This window comes from Lagopus leucura, unplaced genomic scaffold, assembly GCF_019238085.1.
Source record: "Lagopus leucura isolate 7727_CA_CO unplaced genomic scaffold, USGS_WTPT01 Super-Scaffold_100002, whole genome shotgun sequence".
Lineage (NCBI taxonomy): Eukaryota > Metazoa > Chordata > Aves > Galliformes > Phasianidae > Lagopus > Lagopus leucura.
In genome coordinates, this window is record NW_024962263.1 from 523,919 (window position 1) to 547,529 (window position 23,611).

General features: G+C 39.8%; 1 protein-coding gene across 2 annotated transcripts in view; it reads right to left on the reverse strand.

The window, feature by feature from the left end:
• TNS3 (tensin 3) overlaps positions 1–23,611 on the reverse strand; it is a 223,624-nt gene that overhangs the window by 190,981 nt on the left and 9,032 nt on the right. Inside the window, exon 1 of one of the 2 annotated variants that reach the window (XM_042869079.1) lies at positions 147–222. The exons of the other annotated variant lie outside the window; for it this stretch is intronic. The gene's annotated coding sequence lies outside the window, so the exon portion shown is untranslated. Of the gene's footprint in view, positions 1–146; positions 223–23,611 lie in introns of those variants that run through there. 2 annotated transcript variants of the gene reach the window in all.

Below are 23,611 nucleotides of genomic sequence, written 5' to 3' on the forward strand. Positions count from 1 at the left end.
CCCGCGGGCAAAGACCGCCCAGCCCGGCTCGGGAAGCGCTTCGCCCCCGAGCCCGGCGATGGCGCGGCGCGGCGCCGCTGAGCGCCCGGTCGAAAGATGCCCCGCGCCGCCCGCACGGCGTTCTCAACAACAGCCCAAGTTTTTACCTCGCTTCCCCGGCTCTGCAGCGGGCCCCGAGCCGGCGCAGCCCTAGGCAGAGCTAATCCTCCTCCTCCCCCTGCGCCGCACACGCTTGTTTTTTATTTCCTACAGTCCCGCCCGCCGCGAAGAAGCCTTCACCGCCTCGCTTAGGGCTGAGGAGGCGTGGAGGAGGCGCGTCGCGCTGCTCTCGGCTTGGGGGCGGGGGGCGCGGGGCAGCCGGGCTCACCTGATAGCGCTCCGAGTACGACGAGAAATCCAGTTCCTTCCGCCTTGCTACTCAGCGAGACCCCCTCTGGGGCCCGGCACTGTGATGGGAGGCGGAGGGTCTTTGGGCCCTGCAGGGCTCTGCTGACAGAGCCCGTGCTCTGAGCTGAAGCCAAAGGCCTAGAGTTGTGGTCCTTCGGACCTGAACATCCACCTTCATGATACTGTTCAGTCCGCCGTGGCTGCTAAAGGAAAGGAGTGAGCTTGGAGCTGTGGGCAGCCACGTGCAGTGATAAAGCAAAACACACACACAGGCTCTCGAGGGGTCTTAACCATCCTCAGAACTTCGCTTCAGTATCTCAGGTCCCAGGATGACCCTTAGCTTAGCTGCTGTCTAATCCCACAGGTTCCTTATGTGCATGTTTGTACAAGTACACTTCATAAAACATTACAACATGTATGCTGTTCAAACACCAAAAAAAAAAAAAAAAACCCTCTTTCTTGAGGTAGTTCAAGAAAGATGAACTCCAGTTTTTATAGGATCCACCAATTGGCACCATTCTTGCTGGATCACGGCTGCTTCTGCTTGCACAATCTTAGATACCATACAAAACAGCTAAAGAGCAGAGTAGTTTGGAAATTCAAGTTCTTTGCATTTAAAATAAATACATAAATATTCATGGAAGCAATGTGGAATTTGATTAGTAGGACTGAGATGCCTAGCAAAGATCACACTATCAGCTGATAAATGTAGCCTCACCTGAGGAGCGTGTGCACATCATCAGACAGAAAAGATCTGAACATCTTTCCTTTGGCTAGGACCCTGTGTAAACAAACGGTGGCCATCTTGACATCTTTCTAGCTTATTGCTAAATAAAATAGCTAAATATCCAAAAACAAATTCATGGATATGAATCCTAAGCAGGAACACATACACATTGACATAGGCAATGGTTTACAGCCTATCCTAGCAATACTTCTCTCTGGCTGCTTAGGCAATAATGTGGTGGTTAACATTTGGAAATCTCTTGCTTTAGGCTAAGAAGCTCTCCTGGAGATGCCAGAACTGGGCTTCAAAGCACAAATCTTAGTCTGTCTGGCAGAGCATTACATTGTGGCAACAGGCAAACAGGTTATAATATTTCGAAGGCAATGGTATTCAAATACAGATACCTTATTTACTGAGGGACAGCAATATAACAAACAATAACCAAGCAAAAGACAAAGTAGGTCCCAGACATGCGTACCGTCTAATTTGGATAAACCTTTGTGGTATTGAATTGAAAGCTTCAGAAATATTTAGTAGTCAGACATAATCAAAAGTCTTTGTTTATAATCACATCTTAAACTTCTTCTCTCCTTTTCTGACAGAGGATGGGAACACATACTACAAATCTCTTAGATCATCTCACACGGTTTCTCCTAACTCTCACTATGTGCATCATCCTACACTACAGGTCACGTGTAAAAATACAACGCACATATCCTTAAATAAAGCCAAGAAATTCTGAGAATGGGATCAGTTTCTTAACAGTGCGTAAGTGCACAGAATCAGCACCTTTAAAGCCTCACAGGGTTTTTTAAAAAGCACCTTTAAAGCCTCAGAGTTTTTCTTTAAGTCCCACTTCATGGATTAGCCATCAAGTGGCTATCTGAAAATTTCAATGGTCATTAAAAAACAAACAAAAATTATTACCATCAGCTGCAAACTTTTAAGCAAAATTTTTAAAGCCTGGACTCCAAGGAATTCAAGAGCAGAAAGCAGAAATTCTTAAATTAAAAAAAAAAAAAAAAAAAAAAAAAAATTCTACTATCATGTGATTTAGCACTCTGACAGATGACTATTAAATACTCAAACTTTGGAAACACTTGATATATATGAGTGCATCTGCTTCCAGATGAACATGTTATTACAAATAAATGGCAATAGCCAAAGAAAAAAAAAACTGCTTTTGCATGCCACTTGGAACACTATGTGAAAATTCAGGAAGTTAAATATATGGGTTTGCTGCTATAGCATTAGTTTACCATAAATGCATGTTCTTTACATTTTATAAGTCACAGACATTTGACAAATAGTATATTCTTGCATGTTTAAGTCTCCAGTTACCATCTCTATATTCTGAATTCTTCTCTTCCACCCTTTGACAGTAGTGGAGAGGAATACAAAAGGTGAGGGGAAATCTGTGTCTACATTTTAAGAGCTTTATATATATAAACCTGCACAAAGGTGTAGTCAGTGTCTAAGTTAAACATTCATCTCAGATGCACACTGTTCAATCAAGGAATCTACTGTGTGAAAGGAATTCCTAAACTGCTAATCAAAATAGGTTACTGTTGCACTTTAATAACAGCAAAAACACTTTCAAAAATTCCAAAGAATGGAGTGATAGAAGTCTCTGTGTGACTCATACCTTTTTACGTTCTGAGAGTCCTTTTACATTCTGAGGGTCATTTGCTCCCGATCTTAAATGGTGTTTTATTCTTTATGGTATCTACAAAAGCAGACAAATTTGGGTAATGTTTCTGCTACCCAAATAAAGCTTTTAAATCAGAAGACAGAGAGACTGCTTATTTGATCATCAGTGAGCTGAAACTAATCATACAGCGCTTGTCAGCAAACAAGAACCTGCAGACCAAATGATGTACAAATCTACCTGTTGCTCCTATGTTTAACTGTTACAGCTCCAAATCAAAATAGTAGTTTCTCATGGGTGTAGAATTTATACATGGATGATATGTGCTATAATTTTTATGATTACTTATCAGGCATACAGATGCACATCAAGTTAGTGTCAGCATTACTGGATAGGTAGGAAGTTTCCATTCAGTTCCTAAACCTCACTACACTCTTCTAAAGCAGGTCACTTAATACAAATCTGCAATCCGACTTCAGTGTTGGAGATCATAAAATAGTAGATTATTTGCAGATTCTGTAATAGTAGCATAAGAATTGACATTCCTTCATAAATGTCACCCCAGCAGCTCTGCATTCTGCTATGAACTACGACCTCTAAACCCCAATTTGTGTTACTTGCTCACTACTCTTTGTGCAAAACTTACTTTGCTGCAGTACAATTTTACTCTTCTTCAGTAAGATCTCTTTCTGTGGTAACAAATGCAGTAAACTTTTGCCTTTCAGCTAGAGTATTTTAGAATGGAAAGCTGTAAAATAAGTACAGGGAGAAAAGTACTTTATAGAAATAATAATATAAATATCCCTCCAGATAGAGATATTCAATGACTTTCTTAAATGCAACATAAGGCAAAACAGGCAGTTCCCTCAGGAGAACAGAAAATTTGTGGCTTGTGGATTGTTCTGCAAATAGAAAACTATGTATGTAAAAGATAGTACCTCAGCGTACTGCCAGAATTTGCATTAGTTTCTTACATAAGCAGTTTACCAAGTTTTCTTCCAAGGGATACTTTTGTATGCGTCTGCAAGTCAGGCAATTCCTGGAATTCTGTTCTGAAGAATATTGCTAGGAAGCTATCTGGCTTGGATGCTAGCTTAATCTTAAAAAAAAAAAAAAGATAGAAGCAATTTCAAATTTACTCAGGAATTCAGGTCACAAAATTATTTCCATGAGCAAACAGTTTAAAAAAAAAAACAAAAAAACCACAAATTGACAGTCCTGATGTTTTCAACTGCAACATGAAAAAAAAGAGGTCTGCGATCAACTGGCTTTACTGTTTTCTTTCATATTTAATAAAACAAATCTTTACAGCTCCACTGCTGTACAAGTAATATTCATCTCATTTGCTTCGTGCTTACAGAACTACCCCTGCACATGTCAACTGTGGGCCCTAAGCTTCACTTTCATAATTCTGCAAGCCACCAAACAGACTGACCATATCTAACATCATATTAAACATTCTAGGAATCAACCCACAGGACCTGTTTTCCATCACCAACATCCTGGTATGAAACACAATGTTTGTGGCAGCCAAAAAGATAATGTCAAACGTACTGACTGATCAGACACACTGGTGGTGTATTAAAGATGCAGCAACATGAAATAACAACCTACATTAACCTTCTGAAACATTCAACTGATACGGTATCAAAAGAGAAATACAAAATTTCCTTAAACAATATGATTAATCCGCTCCATACCAAAAGTGTGCTAAGGAAAATTTGTCATTTATCCAATGATCATTTGGTTCTCTGGTTCCTTATGAAGCACAGAACAAGCAGCTTGCACCACATGTACAACAGATTCTCCTTCTACTGATGTTCCACATTTTCCTAAAAAACAACTGTATTTTTGCAGCCTATCTGCTTGCAAGGCAGAAATAAGGGTACATCTGCTTTCCTCACTTAATATAGGGATGCCAGGAGCACGTGACTTTAAGGCTGGTTCATTTTACATGCTACAGTGAGTAGCATGTATGCAGTTATTCTTGTCATCCAGTACTTAATGACCTGTGATATGGTAAATATTTCCTGGTGCTTAACCAGTTTATCTCATAAACTTTATGCTATTCTTGAGTTTCCTAGAACTGCTCCTCTTTTTCATTTTTTCTTGTAAGCAACAAAAGGGCATTAATATGAAACTACAATAAGAAATACTACATTTAACAAGTTTAAAAGTGAAATCATGAAGGCACTAATGCACTGCATGGCAGATATTGTATGTAACCTATGCAAGCACTACTACATTCCAGAAAAAAGTTCCAGATCAAGAAGATGCTTTCAACTCAAGCCTGGTGGCAGTGAATGAGGTAAGCCAAGCTGTACTTGATACAACTGGAAGGAAAGAGAACTAAATGAAAAATAATACAGCTGCTGTTCCTAGAACTCAGGCAGTTCCTCTCATAGGACCTAGTTAGAAGTTCTGCACACAGGGATCAGTTGCACAATCCTTCAAAGCTTGTGATGGAAGGCAGTGAAGAGCCAAATGCCACATATCATATCCTCGGTGGGATATGGAATGGAATGGAAATTTAGTGTAGAACATACAAAACTTGTTGCAAGTGGCTACGACAGGTTCAAGAAGACAGAGCCAAGATGCCTTCACGGGCCTTATCAGCTTCAGTGCATCACTCCTTGTGTACTTTTAGCACTGTGACTGCCTTTTCTATGGCAGCTTCAAAGTGATGTGTTCCTCTTCCACAGTCTCTTCCCTCCAGACATCAAAATAGGACCCAGACCAGAAAAATGTACAGGGGACTTTTTATTGGGAATTACCCACATAGTCTGTGGCTATACACCCTGACTGTTCACTTAGTCCAGCAATTACACACCTCACTATGCACATGTACAAGGGCTACTCTGAAAGTAATACCTCCTATTTTATTACATCTATTACCTTAGCCCATGGCATCCGTAGTGGAAATGCTAGGTCACGGCTTAAAACAGCGATTGAGCACCTGGTAGGAAGGCAGGGCTAACCCAAGGCAGTTCATGTGCATATAATGCACCTGAGTGTCTGGAAGGGGTAGAGCTAGGATCCATCCCTTGCCAGGACTTACTTAAGGGTTGGCAGTGAAAGTAAGGATATCTCTCTAGAGATCCTTGTGTGGGTGAGGCTTTCTGAAGGTACGTAGTTTCTTTCCTGGTTTTTAGTGCCTGCTGCTGTGTTTGAGCAAATCCTCACTCACTGCAGCCTGGGATCTTGCTGATCTGCTGTTATTGTTGTGCTTTTTATTACATTAGAGCACCAGAGGTGGATATTGGTGGTATGGCAGTAAAGGTTGAGCCTTGTCAACAATATTCTGTTAAATTTGGTTGCCATGTGACAATGACAACAGAAGGGCAGTCTGACAAAATGGCATCTGACATGGAAATACATAGTGAAACAAAGGTGTGTCACTGAATTCCTTCCATGTGGAAAAAATTGCATCCATTAATATTAATCAACATCAGCTGAATGCTTATGGAGACCAAACAGTAGATGTTAACACAGGGAAGCAGGTAGGTGGTGGGTTTCAAGAATGACTCCATAATGGCAGCTGTGCAGCAGCTACACTGGTACAGACTTATACAAGTATAGCATGAACATTCTTGTTTATTGCCAGTCAAAATTCATACCTAACATTGGTGACTCTGTTGAAAAGTAATGTTTTGTAGCAGAGAACTTGTTCTGCCAAAGTGTTGCTGTGTTCCTTGTATATCTTGTAGTTTTCACCAAAATAAATAGGAGACATTACTTTCAGAGCGACCTATCTGTTCTCAGCTCCCTGTATCCAAGCAACTGACCTCCTCAGTTTCCCAACTAACCTCTTGAAGACCTTTTCAGTGCTTCACAGCACTTCTCACTGGTACTGTGTAGTCATACAGCCTTTTGTACTCTTACTTCTGCCTGGTATGGCCAGTGATTCTGTGCCTTGTCCATGACAAACAATTTTACTGGGTGTTTAGGTTTTGTTTTTTTTAGCTAATAGCACTGAGTCAGAATCCACTTAATATGTTATGTGCCTGTATATACATTACTATATACATACAGTACAGCAATGCTTGGACAAGATCAAGCAGCACGTCAGTGTCCTGGGGGCACAAGTGAAGTGAATGGGGACCCAGGTAGTCTTCTCTGCCTTGACAGATAGAGACAGGTGTGTGAGCAGAAGTTGACACATCATGCAGATTAACACCTGAATAAACACCTGATTGTGTGGCTTGTGTCATTGACAGGTTTTGGCTTCCAAAATCATGGAAGATACTTCAGTGAATACAAATTATTGGAGTGAGATGGGGTCCACTTATGTAGAAAGGAAGGAGGATCTTCACTAGCAGTTTGGGTGATTTAGATATTGTGCTTTAAACTAACGAACATGGAAGGTGAGGCCCTGAACCATGACACACGCACTCACAAGCTACAGGGTGGAAGAGACCAGTGACCAAACCTTTCTAAAATGTTCTGTCAAAGATGAGGCAGTCAAAGGGCAAAATGAAGTGCCTCTATAGAAACGTATGGAGTGTGAGTAACAACAAACACGAGGAACTGGTAGTCACTACCTGAAGAACCATGATTTGTTTGCTATTGTGGAAATGTACTGGGGTAGATAACATGACTGAACTGCTACAATTCAATGGCTATAAACTGTTCAGAGGTGACAGGTATGGAAAGAAAGGTGAGGGAGTTCCCATGATACAAGTTGTAGCTTATGAAGTCCGTTAATAGACAGCTTTCCAGTTTGTTTAGATAATGGGAAGAGTCTGTGTCTTTGTATTGAATAGAGAGCGATTCTGCCAGACTTTGTACTTGAATAGGTAAGAAAGTTTCCACCAGTCTTTGCAAGGAATGAGTACATATCTATGGGAAAACCTCTGAATGTAAATAAGCTGAAGATGTTTTTGTGCAAGGTACGTGTGATGGGAGGGGAGGAGTATCTCCCACACATCCAGGGCCGATATTAAGGAAGGTCTACTTTCTATCACTCCAATTTGAGTCTTAGAGAGTTTCTTGATCTACTGCTTTATGGTAACAATTTGTCAACCCAGATGGGATGGAGCTCTTGAGCCTCAAATGGTTCATAGGATCACAGAAGCTTAGCTGGCACTGAGGTATTCTTGGAAGGACCCTTATTCCCAGACTGAAGAGCCCAGGAGCAAAGACCTCTGACTAGTGAGTATCAAGGCATTCCTTTTTTATTTATTGTTTTGGTTGCCCAGAGGAGTTAGAGGTCCCCCTGTATTTTGGTTGTCTGCCTGTCTGATGTCATAGAAGTCACACAGGGTAGGGCTGAGGATCCAGGTGAGGGGATTAAAAAGTCCCCCAGGGTAGATAGAGGCCCCGTGTATTTTGGTTGCCTATCTGTCAGGTGTAACTAAAGATGTTCTGAGTAGGGTTAAAAGGCCTGGGTAAGGAGTTAAATCCCCAAAATTGGAATAAAACTGGGATAATTGTCATCAAGTATACTTGATTGTTGGTTTGTGCTGTTATTACGTGCTGATTGTTTTTGTTATAGTACAAAGGATTCACCCACATGCATTGTTAAAATGGACACTGGATGTGGTGGGTGAGGGAATTTTGAAGATGTCATCTTTGGGATGAGTTCTGAGTTACTGGAAAAAAATAAATGGATCTTCTTGTGGGGTTGCATGGAAAGACGATTTAATTAAGTACTGCAAATCAGTGGTGGCCACTGTATAAATTAGAAGATAGAGAAAAATGGCCAGTGAATGGTACTTTGAATTATAATACTTTGTTATGATGTTTTCGTGGAGAGAAGATAAATGGGATGAGGTGGTGTTACATACTGATATGTTCTTTGTAGCAAAGCAACACTGAGAGGCAAAAGTGTGGGATTAATTTGACACCAAATGATACTCTGATTTTGGCACTAGAAAAGGATAAAAGAGGAAGAAAGGAAAGGTGTTTAAAAGGTGGTGTTCTACTTGTAGTACTGGACAGAGATGCTTGAAACTAAATGAGCAGGAGGCGGGTTTAGAGATGTCAGTAGCCCCAAGAGGGAGCCAGAGGCTCCAAGAAACATGGGCGTGGGCTCCCTGGGACAGAGGGGTTGGCTAATGAGCCTAAAAGAGGGACTAAGGGACTATAGGAACAAAGCTGGTGGCAGAGAGGACCTGCAGCTGGCGTAAGCTTGTGCTACAAGCCCCACTGAGGCAGGCAGTTGGAAATAATGGTATGGTTGTAGTTAAGGTACCCATTTCAATTATGGATTTAATCAACTGGAAAAAACTTCCTGGCATCTATGTTGATGATCCTGAACAGATAGCTAAGGCTTTTGAAATGATGATTAAAACTCAAGATCCAGATTGGAAAGATACAGAAGTTATTGTGCAGATACTGTTTGGTAGTACAGAAAAATAAATGATCCACAAGGACCCAAGTAGAGTGCTCAGGTAGCAGCGAGGCATTGCAGAAGTTTTTCTTTCTTTTTTGCTTGGGATATAATGCTGGCAAGGACTAGAGGGGCCTAAATCCCAGAGTGGATTTAGTCTCGAGGAAGAATATTCATCTGCTTTACACCAATTCTGAGTTGGCTGCAAGGTGCTGGCTGAAGCAAGAGCTACATGGGACCCCCCCCCAACCTAGATCCTCCCTGAACTGGCCCCCCTCTTCTTGTGCTGCTCATGTAGAGGTGCTCAGGGTAAGCATGGAGCTGAAATCCCAGCTAGAGGAAAAAACAGTATGCTAATTGTAGAGAGGAGGGGCACTGGAAGTGATAATGTTCCTATCTACAGAGGTCTAAGAAACTTCATGTTCTCTGATAATCATGGAAGCTAGTGATAAGGGGACTGGAGGTATTTTCCCCAGAAAGAACCTCTGGTTAAAATTAAGCTGAGGGAAGATGAAACCGAAATAAAATGTTTTGTTGACACAGGAGCTACTTAGTATTAAATGCAAAGAAATATCGGATGACAAAAGTATAATACTGTAAGAGCTGTTGGTGTAACAGGCAAGTCAGAAGCCAAACTGTTCTTTAAGCCTTAGACATTTTAAAATTGAAGAATAATGGGTGACACATCAGTTCTTGTATTTACCAGGAGCATCTTTAATTGGTTGAGATTTGTTGGAAAAATTGGAGGTGGAAATAAAATTTAAAGTCAGAGAGGTGAAAGTATTGATAACAGAACCTAAATTTGTCCAAACAGCAGTGTTATTGCCAAAGGAAGCCGAGCCAGCAAAGAAAGGAATTTCACCTGAAGGTGAAGCTGCAGCAGTGCCTCTGGGACAGGCAGGGGAGGTGCCTGGAAATCTAAGAGAACTGAGTAAGGATAGATAAGCCAGGATCGGTTACCACACATTCATTCCAACCAAGAGATGGGTGTACATCAAATCCTGGACATCCAAACCACTGCAAGAGAAGTGGAAAAGACCCTTCCAAGTTCTTCTGACCACCTACACTGCAGTGAAACTGGAAGTAAGAACTGTAAGAAACTGGAAGTGGAACTGGAAGTCTGGATTCATTATTCTCAATCAAGAAGGCACCTCTTATGTGGAGAACTGAACAGGCTACCTTGCTGTTGAAAGTTACAATAAATAAGCAAGCATAATATAGAAAGTAGCTTTGCTGGTAGGAATTTGCTTTGTAGGCTGTGAAGGATGGAAAAGTAATGTACACTTACAAATAGTAGGGAGCTAATGTAACCAATTCCTCTGCTGGATATGTACTCAGTTGCCAAGGAGCATGCAGGTACAGTATCCACTGTATTGTTAATATTGTTAAACTGGGCAGGAAAAAAAAATACAATTGGCAACAACCAATGGCTGTTCCCAAGGAGCCTACATCTTTGTCCAGTGACTTCTATTGCCTGGCTCCTTTTTAGCAATCCTGCATGCATCTCAACTTAAGGAATTTGCCTCATTATGTACATACAGCTTTCATTACGTCAGGATTTGACCAGTTCAACTCCCACTCTTAGTTTATAGAGCTAGTAGTTACTCTCCTAATGGAATATGATCTCTACTTTCTAATTCACAATGGCATGATTCAAAGAACTCCCAAAGAGTGGAACCTAACCTATAAACAGACATTATGAGAGGGAGATAGAATGATAGAACTATTAAGGTTGGGAAAGGCCTCTAAGATCATTATGTCCAACTATCACCACTGTGCCCACTAAACCAAGTCCTAAGTGCCACATCTACCCCTTTCCTGAAAGCCTTCAGTGGCAGTGACTCTACCTCTTCCCAGCCTATTCCAGTATTTGACCACTCTTTCAGAGAATTATTTTTTTTATAACATATGGCCTGGACCCCTCCTGCCATAAATTTAATGGGAATTCTTCTTGTCATATTACTAATTACCAGAGAGAAGAGACCTATCCCCATCACATTACAGCCTTCTTTCAGGTGGCTGTATAGAGCAATAAGGTCTCTTCTGACCCTTCTCTTTTCCAGACTCAAACCCCAATCCCAGCTGCTCCTCATAAATCTTGTGTTCCAGATCCCTCATCAGCTGTGTTGCCCTTCAGAAATGCACTAGAGCTTCAGCTTCTCTCTTGTAGAGGGGGGTCCAAAACTAACACAGTACTTGAGGTATGGCCTCACCAGTGCCAGAGGGGTGATCACTCCCCTAGTCCTGCTGATTACACTATTTCTGACACAAGCCAGGATGTCATTGGCCTTCTTGGCCATCTAGGCAGCCTGCTGGATCTTGTTCAGCCATCTGCCAACTAATACCTCCAGATCCTTTTCTTCTGTGCAGCCTCCCAGTCACACAAACCTGTACTGACGCATGACAAACCAAAACTACTACACTTGAAATAGAAGGAAGACAAAACTTTTAACATAGCAGCAATAAAATACGAGGGATCATAATGCCTATCTGTGCAATACCAAATCTCAGTGTAGTACATGCCAAGACAGCTGTAGAAGACAAAAAAAATTACCACAGATATATTTACTGCAGGGATGGAGAGTGTTTTCAAAATTTAAGCACATTTTTGGTGCTCCTATTGTCATGTGCAGGGCAAAAAAAAAAAAAAAAAAGAAACTTTACAATTCAGTATTCACAGTTCAGAGGTCTGAAAAGTTGCTTTCTGCAGAGGTAACGATACTACAAAGTGGCCTGAAGTGCAGGCATGAGCTCTTTCTAGATCCATCCAAGAACCTAGGAAAGACCATTGCTTTGTAGGCTGAGCTTGGGAACCATTCATTTGTGCTACTCAATCCTTCTGATTATTGCACTAAAATAGCTACCTAGCACTGATTTGTTTTATGTTGGCCCGAGGAGGCTTTTCTGACAGAACAGCCATTTAAACAACAGCATCTTAGAAATGGGGACATTTCTTAAAAGGATTCCCAATTGACACAGCCGTGCCACTCCAATCTTACAACATTACTGTTGCAGCAAGACAGACTTCTGATATTAACTCCTCCTTCCATCTGTCAGAACCATCTCTTCAATTCCTTTCCTTTACCACCTGTTTTATGTCTGAAGAGTTCACTCAAAATTTTATTAAGAACCAGAAACCTTCTCTGTAATAAAACTGAGATTAATGTCTCATCTACTTAGCTTTACAAAAATACTAAATTGTTCTAACGCTCCTGATAAACTGAACAGTATAGTTAAGTATAGCAACTTTTTCAAACTATAACAAGATGTTCTCTAGAACTGCAGAAAGTACTTGTGTGCAAGGGATACTTATTTGTTTGCCTATGTTGGCAAAATTCTTACAGAATAGCTCACATATGTAAAATTTAGTCTCACTTCTTGCTCTCTCATTATTCCAAAAGCAGCAACACTGAAATAAACTAGGGAAAGTGTTTTTACTCTTCACTATGGAGAAGGGAATTAAGCCTAAAATAAGGTAAGTTATCACATACTCAAATTTCTAATGCACTAATAGACTTTCTCTTTCAAGTTCTATCAAGCTTATGTCTATTTTGGGTCATTCATATGCCTGCTGCAGCAGCAGGCTGAAGTACAGTGCTAGCGTAACTACAAGACTTAGGCTTTGATAACTGTGCTTTCCAAGTCTTTTCCCCTTCTAATATTACTGTAGCAATTGTAACATCTTCAGCGGAGAAGAGAGCTCTTAGAAGAAGAGACTTTGATGAGCTTTTAAGGTTCTATTTAAGGCAATCCACATAAAAAGTTACAAAACAAACAACTTGAAACACACCAAAGACTGTGTTTTGAAAACAGATTGTTGGGTTCACAGCTTCACAGAATATCTGAAGTTATCAGGTTTAATGTTGATTATGTGTGCCAGGAGAGAACTAGAGAGCGCAAATGTCAAAAGATACATATGTTACAGTTAGCATCTCAACAAGCTCCAGGACAGATTTTTAATCACATTAGGATGACATATCTGAGTGACTACATCCAAGAAGGCCAACCAGTCCAGCCTATTAGAAGAGAATCCCTACTATTGGTTCTGCAAGAAGGCAAATGTTAACCTCAACAATACATTCATATTTTTGTCTGGGGAAATATTTTGCATATACACGCACTGACATGCACACACGTGCATATGTACACACGTGCACACACACACTTCTGCCATTTAACCAGATTAACAACAGTTGTTCCCCAAAGGAAACACGATAAAAACAAATTTTATTGTTGGTAAATGCGGATGCAGAACCCTCAAGCGTGCACACCACACAACTTTAACTCCTGTGCTCTGAGGAATTCTACAAGTTATTGTTCTGTAATTTGCAGCTATAGAAATGGAGGAAAGATTGTGTAATGGTATATCTGAAAATAAACTAAAGAAAGGGAATGCCAGTGTCCACGTGAAGGTTATATTCTTTTCCTTAGATAAGATCCCAGGATGAGGTTTAATGAGTACAAGTATCTTAGCACTATTCTGCTCAGGTACTTCCAGCAGCAGAGGTTACTGAACAGAAGTTGATTCTGCCATCACAGACTCAGCCCATTCAACCTTGTTTACCATTTTGATGAATTTTCAGCATCTTGATGAAATTTCTGAAAGGTCAAAAATGCAAAACAGACACTACTTACATTACTTTCTGGTTTTTTTTACTTTCACATCTCTCCTTCTATTTAGCACAAACCTTTATATTTCCACTAGTGACCGTGTCTGCTTTTTAAATCATCCTCCTTTGCTCAATTTGTAATTTTTTTCTCTTCTTTTTTTTTCAGATTATCAGATTTCATTCTTCATTTATATTCATTTAAATTCATACATAATTTCATTAACCTTCTATTTTAGCCGTAAGGCTAACTCTTGCTTAGTCTGGGTTGCTTTTTCTGTAGAAAAATAATGCCTTACAAAACCTATCTGCTAGTGTTCAGAGGAATGAAACTAGAAAAGTAGCTAATAGATTCAGAACTTCTCTGAATACTAATATCCTTTTTCAGGGCAAGTCTTTTATCGCTGGCCTAAATTATTTGCCCACATTTTGAAGACAGTTTGATCTTGAAGGATTTGTGCCCCTTCTCTTTGGACTTCAGTATCCATAGTGCTGCAGGAAAGAGCTCTACAACACTGCCTGTGGTGCCCAGTAACACCATTCAAATCATCCTATTTTCTGAAGCTGCACTGAGCATTTTGATGTAAGAGTTCTCAACTCCTGTCTCAACCTTACCAGTGATCAGCTTTCTTCCTGATGGATAGATGTGACAAATGCCACCTGCCTCAAAAAACGAAACACTCATTATTTCTAAATAATCAACATGAACAGCTAAAGTCAGTAAAATTATTGAAGTTTTATGGTGAGATAAAGATTCCCACAGCATTTTTGTCTGTTACCTACATAACTATTATGAAATGTGTGACAATACCAGAAAGCTAATTATCAGAGAAGAGGGTATAAATGGTATGTGCTCATTTTAAGAAGTACCTCTCAATGGCATTGGAACTGACTGAGGCTTTTAAAACATGCCTGTTATGGAACAATCTCATGCAAGTTTCTCAGACTTTCCTGACTGCGTTTGCTGTTCATTCATTCCTGAAGCCATCCAGGTTACTGTAAAACTGTCACAGTTTTATGATTTTTGATATTGGCATTCCACGTCATAACATTATAATATCATGTAGTACACTGGGAGTTAAAGAGTTCATGCGCCTGTTCCATGGATTGTTGATATTTCTGCGTATCTGGTTCTCAGAACTACTACACATCCCAGAAGACTTTCACTGTTCCGTTTCCATTTTCTGTTTAGAGGGAAAGATAAAACTGTTCACAAGTCACAACTCTGCCCCTTCTTTTACTCCTTGTCTCTGCGCGTGCACTCTTTAGCCACCTCGCCGTCAGCATCACAGTAAGGCCTTTGGTTTTGGACACTCCCTCTTCCATTTATTTGGTTTATTAGCTTCAATTCCAATTATATTGCATTATGTTGTGTCATCTCACACTGCGCTATCATATTTAGCAAATTTGTTTTCTCCCTTAGCTCGCTGCTGTTTTCTTTTTAGGCCCATCTCCCCTCCTTTTCCCTACTTCCCTCTCCTGAAACATGGGTTTGTGGGTCCTCCTCCCCAGGTAACCACAGAACTGGGCTGAACTGGCACATAAACCACTGACAAAAACCTGTGCTTATTTAATGCTTGAGAGAAGCTGAAATTTCACAGTGCGCTCTAGTGTGACAGGCGACACATCCTAAACACATAATTACAAGAAACCAGGCCATGGTAGTCCTGCAAAATATATTTGTCTTTCTTATTTTATATTTAGTTTAGTTTCCTAATAATTTGCTTATGAGTACAAAAAATCTGCTTTACATCTCTGAGTTTAGTTTCTTCCTTAACAGCAACACAGTAACTTCAATCCTGGCAAAAGGTTAAAAAGGAACGTCCTCAAGATAGTTACTTCAAGTTTCCTGCAAGCAGCAGCTAGCTGGGGGATGGAAACTATATATGACTCCAGCAAAAGAACACTGTCCTGACAGCACATCCTTATTTATCAGAGGCCATTTGGGAGATGGACCTCAAGATGAAAACACAGGAAAACATATAATTGATTTTTCTGCATACAGATCGATTTGTTTCAGATGCATTACTTCTCTTTCCTTCCCTCTCAAACTAACAGGAATTCATTTAACTGCTTCCCCACAGTGCAAACTACAATAAAGAAACACAGCTTTCAGCATCAAGAGCACAGAAGAGAAAAAAAGTTATTGCAGGATTCAAACTTAACATTGTACTTAGGTGGTAAGAAGGACACATATCAACAGCACAATTCTTCCTTTCACAGACCAGCTAAAAATCTGGCCTCTGCTTCTCTCCTTCCTCCTACCAGCCCTGGAATGTACCTTGGCAAGGCTCAATTAATCATTCCTTTCCTGGTCAACACGGGTTCCTTCCCAATTCCTGACTTACTACCTCTCTTCCACGATAAAGGAGGTGTAACTGTGAAAATCCCAAACAATGCTTAATATAGCTGAAGTCTTCTGATTGATCTCCGTGTTATTGAAAATTATACTATTTTCTTCATGTTCTATTCATAAATAAGCATTAAATAGCATCTCCTAGGTAATTTGGACAGAAGCTAGAAAATAAAACAATGCTTACCTCTTTGAACTCTGTTTATAAACATCTATCCTTTCAGAAAAGCATGACTTTAAGAGAATGTATGCAGGGTGCACTGAGGCAGGAAAACTGAGGGGAGAAAAGCCAGACCTCTTCATTGCTGACATTGATCATTCAGATCCCAATGCTAGAGGTTCATGAATGTATAACGAGTGATGTAAAGAACTGCTGCTGCACCCATTTTCTTAAGATTATCAAAAGCAAGATCTTGCCTTTTGCACTTTTTGGAACTGACAACACCATATCAGTGTTTCAGTGAGCCTTACTCATTTGTTAATGAGAAACACTGCAGCTAAATCTAGTCAGCCTCTGTTTTCTAGTTAGTCTGCTGTTTTCACAGAGTAGAAATGTGTTCCTGTGAATCTATTCCTGTGTGCACTTTGCCTCTTATATTTTAACCTCTGATTTCCAATATGAGATCTATGTTTCTGATGCTATGATTGTCCACTTTTGCCTCATCTTGCACTTCAATCTGTGGTCTCAGATGTCATCCATTTGGTTTAGAAGCCCCTGTCTAAAACAAAGGTTCTCGTTTTCCCACACAAAATAGCATCTGAGTGTGAGAACCAGGCTAGCAAGGATTCCATAGTTCACACAACATTATATCTAGGTAAATATTTCCATTTAAACAAGCAAGCAAACAAAAGAGAATAAATAAAACAAGTTATCATACCGTATATATTTGTACCTTGTTTTAAATTAATTTACTGCTCTTGTATGGATGTTTGCATTGCATCTTTCTGGTGTAAAAATAAAGAAGGCAACAGGAGACAGAATAAGTGTGCTAAATGAGCATGTAGTTCAGCAACCTATGAGACCGTAAGGTAGTAATTACTTTGAGGTGCTTTTTCAATCACTGTAATATCACACAGAGTTACACCAGGTACTGTGTTTTTCCTCAATTCCTCAATCTCTGTGACCCTTTGAGGAATATACAGTGTAATCTCAGCTGAAGGAAGAAGCTCCTTCTTGACTGAAAGGCTCCAGTAAGAATCTGTAACTCAAGTTAGGAAGGATTGTATGCCAAAGTAATTCCACCAGTGATTTAGATACTTGTGATACAGTCACTGCTCAAACTGGGCATGGTGCAAAAACTGTGAAGGAAGCACACCATGAGTCCAGCTCTTATCAGCTGCAAGGAAATCTCTTATCAGGACTTTTGGGGAACATGGTTTTGGATGTTGTCATCCCATATCCTGAAATTAAATAACCTGAGGTTGGGACTTCAGTTGAGAAATCTCTCCGGAAGGGTAGGCAATAATCCAGGTGTAGAGAACAGATGAAGTGTATCTGACACTACAAATGACGTTTTAGTCTGCAGATCACACCCACAAAAAACATTTTGTTTAACGTGGTAGGACCGGAAAGAGGACAGATGTTTTCAGAATAATAATAATAAAACAGCAGTAATAACAACAACTCTCCATGTAGAAAGTACGTGGATTTCAAATTAATTGAGACCCTGACATTGGTATCAATACATTCTGAAAGAGTCAAAATGGGCTCCTCCTGTAGGATTGACACAGCATGAAAAAATGAAACAATATGAGGTTAAATCAGGTCCCATCATGACCCTATTATTCTATGGTTGTTCTTCTCTACTGAATCTTTGACCCACCAGTTTTAATTTATTTAGAAAAGTAAAAACACGACCCCAAAAAAAGCCAATAACCCATATTACACAGAAAGCCGCAACACTGCACTGCCCCTCCTTTCCTAAGTGATTTCATTTCTATATCCATTAAAAACTTGTCTTCAACAGAAGTATGATGAATTAATTAGTTGCTAGTATCTTGCAGAGCACCCTGAACAGTTCTGCAGCTCCTACATTTGGTTAGGTCAATATTTAATCTACAAGAACTTACAAATGAAAAATAGCATACAAAGAGCAGGCAAAAGTCATGTGGAAGGTGAAAATGAAGAGCCTTGAAATGGAATTGAAATTCTTAATACATTAAATACTTCCTCAGTAAGGAGCCCTTGTGTTTCCTTTCTAAAATGTAGCTTAAAGGAAAGAAAAAAAAAAAAAAAACTCTTCAAATAAGAGAATTGTATTAACATTTAGATCACATCCAATTTAACCATGAATTTCTGTGCATTCCAGTATCCAACTATCCAACTATCCTCTCTGCTTAAAGCGCAGTCTAAGAAGGTGGGAGGGAAATATGATGTAACATGATTTCTAAATTTTACCTTATATACTGAGGGGAGTCAGATTTCTCAGCATCTAGGAGAATATATGTCACAGCTTAATATCCAGCTTGAAAGGTTTTCTAAGTGTGCAAGTATTTTCAGAAGAATGCTTTCAATGTACTCTGATTTTCAGAGAGTTTAAAGTCGCAATATGCAAGTAATTAGAAGTGTAAGTTGTGTAAGTTTTCCAGTGAGACCAGGAAAAGAATGCTTTGTGGCAGGGCTGTTTCTAACTTATTACAAGAAGGGCAAAATGTGCTTCTCCACCCAGCCTTGGCCAGAGAAAAAAAAAAAAGAAAAAAAACCCAGGAAGTTCAAAGAGTTTTCAGGAATCCAGTAGCTAACAGTCCATTCATCTTTGGCAAACGCATGTAACGTTCAAGTCAGTCCCAGCTTCATATTAAAAACTCACCAACTCTAATCCTTCTTCTCAGTAAATACAGACTGAGAAAAGACACTTTTGGGAAGAAGCTCTGGTTATCATCTCTGCCCTGCCAGTGCTTGACAGGTTAGGCCAGACTTTAGTTTGCCATCACATTTGAGATACAATGGTGCTGACAGAAAGAATTAAATTAAGCAGCTCTTTAGCTCTGAAAAGTTCTGATCATAACTGATCAAAACGCTGAAATAATGCATTGAAATGCAAGTATAGAGCAAGAATGATTGCCACTTATTTATTTATTGCTTTTATCTTTTTTCTAATTAAGTACTATGAATAAATTCCTTAATGAAAATGTCTTCTGCATAAAGACGCAACAGAAAGCTTATGAACATTATGCAGAAATTACTACATCCTCAATGTATTTAGGGCAATGAAGCTCACGAAGGGTCTGGAGCACAAGCCTTATGAGGAGCAGCACTGGGAGTTGGGACTGTTTAGCCTGGAGAAGAGGAGGCTCAGGGCTGACTTTATCGCTCTCTACAACTTCCTGAAGGGAGGCTGCAGTGAGGTGGGGGTCAGTCTCTTCTCCCAGGTAATTAGAGATAGGATGAGAGGTAATAGCCTTAAGCTGCACCTGGACAGGTCTGGGTTGGATACTGGGAAAAAGCTCTTGTCTGAAAGAATGGTCAAGCATTGGAACAGGACGCCCAAGGAAGTGGTGCAGTCACTGTCCCTGGAGGCGTTCAAGAAACATGTAGATGTGACATGTAAGGGACATGTTTAGTGGACGTGGTGGTGATGGGGTGATGGTTGGACATGATGAACTTAGAAGTCTTTTTCCATCTTAAGGATTCTTCTGTTTTTTAACAACTACCATTTTATTTTCTGCAGAATCATATAGCAAGGTTAATGGTTCTTATTTTGTTTTTTTCATTCTTGTCATTGTTGAGAAAAAAAGTCATATTTTTCAATCTTGTGAACCAGTTCTTTACAATTGACTTTATCTGAGTTGGAATTAAAAGGAGTTTAAAACAATTTAAAATAAGAATACTGTTCTCTGGTGTGTTCTATGTAATTCTTTGCCTATGCAAAGCCTTCCAACAATCCTGCAACCAGTTCAAGCTTGGTTTGGGTTTACTAAGCTTTAGAACGATGCGCAAACACTGTTATCCTGACAAACTCAATAGAGTTGCAAGCGACAAGAAGAGAGGAACAGTGGAATCTCATTCAGAGCTTTTCACGGCTCAGTTTCTGCCCTTTAACAAGATCCTCTGCCCCTCAAGATGGGAGCCATCTACAACAAAATCAAGCATTTATTTATAATAATAAATAATAGCAATTCTACATTTTATGAATACTCAGAGTGAATGGACTTTTGCAAGTGAAAAATAACATAAACAAGCAAAGCATACTTTTGCTTTCAAAACAGTATTCCTCCATATCTCTCGTTTTATGAATGCTCAGTGCATTCACTGATTGATTCTAGGTGATACTTCAAATTTGCATTCTTTTTTCTGTTGGGAAAACTGCAAAGAGTTCAGTTCCAAAAGGGCTATCCAATCACTCCTGTGAGAGGGTTTATCTTATCAGTGTTGTCTTTCTCTAGACCCTCACATCTTGAAAGTCTTCATGTTAAATGTGTAAATGCATTCCTAAATACAAACCCTTTCCAAGTAAGAGATGATGAAAGAAAAGCCATCCCCATCCTGTTCTGACATGGTTCCACAAATTCTGCTTTTACATCACTGGTTTAAAACAACTCAACTCTAAAATCCTACAAGTTTTGTTTGGTTTGTGCCAATAGATTATTTTCTGTTCTAAGACATGGACACAGTTGGTGAAACTAAAATTGACCAGAAGTCAATGGGAAATTACTCAGGACTGAGTCTAGGGAAGGTTATGGATAAAGTGTCTCATGAACAGTTTGCAAAGGACATTGTTTTGTATCACAGTAACTGCAAACCTCAGCTTCCTCCTACTTAGATGTTTTAAAACTACAGGTCCTTATGGTAACAGATCAACCACCAAATTAGCTCTGCATAGCCTCAGCCCTCCTCTATTTAGCACCGTCACTGGTGCCATTGCACTGGAAGAGCCAACTGAAGTTCTGGACAGTATGTATTTCTGATAGCATATAGTTTTTCTTATATCGCTTACGAGCAATGTAATACTTTAGTTTGCTCAAACACAAAGGCAAGAAATAACAGTTCCAAATGCTTTCACGCTGGGCTAGAAATACAACCCTTTGTGGAGCCACCCATCAAAATTACAGCCGTGTGAAATACAGCTCAAAATCTTCTGATGGAACTCAGTCACTCACCTCTTTCAGTATCATCTTCCTTTCTCTCTCTTGCCTGCTCCCCAGTCTCCAGGTCCTGGTGCCACCAGGCCTGTGTTTAAATGAAACCCTTGGATCAATGCACTCAAGGCCAGGACATGATCAGTGAACTGCTGAAGCACCATACTGAATACATGCATTGAAATCCCATAAACTGGCATAACAATCTAGAGTAAGCCTTCTTAAATCATACTTGGGAACCTCCAAGTACAAAGACTCAAATGGTTCTAATTTCCCTCAATGTGATAGCCATAGTTAATACCAGATTTGGCAGGAAGCAGGCATTCCATGCCCGCTGGGCTTATACAGACATGAAAAAGAGTTTATGCTTGATGTTTCCTTTAAAAACATAACAAAAACCATTTGCCCTTTCAGTTCCCAAGCATACATTACTTTCTGAGAGTCTATTACTTTAAAAATGCATTTGTTGGCTCTGGTTGCTTGGATAACTGTCAAAAAAAGAACTAACGTTAGGCTTTTTATTGATGTTTTGTGGTCTGATGATAGAGAACAGCGAAAAACAAAGGCAAGATACTGGACTGCACATTCACTCTCTGGCCCTACAAAAATCGCTTTTGATAAATAAAAGGTGATTTATGACACCAAGCTCTGATATCTCATTTCTCCATCAACTAGGAGAAAGAATATGGAGCATTTCCCAATTCTATCCGGTGTTTTCTTCCCCGCATTGTTACATACAGCCATACAGATGGTGCCTGAGCCAAACAGACAACTAAGATCCAAAAACAGTTTCCTCAGGTGCAGCAGTCCATTTTCCACCAGCTGTGACCTCTGTTCATGCCACAGTTACCACAGAGAGCTAACACCTCCCCAGCGTTAGATGCATTTGGGATAGATCAGCGCTGGAAACATTTGTGAACGCCAGTTTTCTCCATGTAGGAGGTACGAAAAGGCTAGACTGGCAAGTTGAAATCAGGATTCTCTTTTAAGTTACACGGTGAAAAAATAACCAACCTAGCTGCCCCACTATGAAATCCATATGGAGACAAAGATTACATCTTGCTCTGTGAGTGTCAAAGCTCCTCAAAAATGGCATGGCCTCAATCCATGCGTAAGAAAGCGTGCATAAAAGCATAAAGCAACTCTTAAAAGTCACAGGAAACGAGCAGCTTTGAGATGTGCTCAAAATCTGACACAAACAATCATGATTTACTACTTTTATTATGCTATTCAAAATTAAAACAAACAAACAAACAAACAAAAAACTACTTTGGCCTTGCAGTCAAACGCATTCTGGGGTTTTGGGGCTTCAAGTTAACTTGAAATATGAAGAACAACCAGTGTGGATTTGTGGGTACATTCACACATGCACTCACATGTACACATAGAGATATGTGCTGGTTTTTGTAGTGCATATATATGTATAATAAAACTAAACCCTTGCCACAAGAAATGCCAGAATTCATATCCAGGGAGAAAAGGTGCAATTAGAATCACCATTATAACTTAAGCTTCTAGGAAGTGACAAAGAAGTTCTAACTTTCGTGACTTCAAATGGGATCTGGGACCTAATTAATTTTTCTTAAAGCACATTGAGTCCAAAAGGCTTTTACAGAACAGCACTGCCTCGAGGAAATGCTCTCCTCGTATTATCAGCTGGCTCACATTGGAAGCCAGAAAACATTACAATGGAGTAGGGGTTCACCTTTCTTCAGAGAACCAGCAACTTCCACGAGCATGCAGCAGCTGGATTAGTGGGAAGACCTGGAAAGAGTGCTCCAAGCAGAGCCTTATGGACAGAGTAGAGGGAGACAATCCTGTCCTTCGCCCCCTTTTTCTAATGTCAGTAAAAGAAACTGTAATGGATGGTTCATAATAAGGAGAAAACTCAAAGCCTTTGAGATAAAAACATAACAGGGCAGGAGGGAATGAAAGCATCTATTTACTTCAGGTATCTCAGACTTCATTCAATTTTTTGTTTCCACATCTGGAACAGCTCTGATAAACAGTAGTGGTAATTGACTCTCTAAAATATGACAGCTATAACAGCTATTCATGCCCTTAGCCCAGAATGGAAGATCTTTAATAAAGTTGTATTTGCCTCTAATTGCAGAGAATGTACAATAATAGAACAGCCAGGAACACATTATCTTGGAATGCAGTGCTGATATAGCGCTAAGGAACATACAACAAAGTAAAAAAGATCTGTTCCAGGCTGTGCTACAAAGTTGTGGGTTTTGTTTCTTTCCTTTAGTGTTTTGTCACTATTCCATTTATGTCAAAAAAGCCAAAATGAAAAAGTACCCAAAAAGTGTGTTGTGACAGAGAGAGTAGATAATCTGCAAAATTGGAATTAAAATGATGATTTGAAAATGACCATACTTCTTCCAAGCTCACTTCTGAGATCTTGATACGCTTCACTTGAAAACAAATCTTTAGATATGAATTTTATTTTGAATATGCTATCAACCATGAAGGG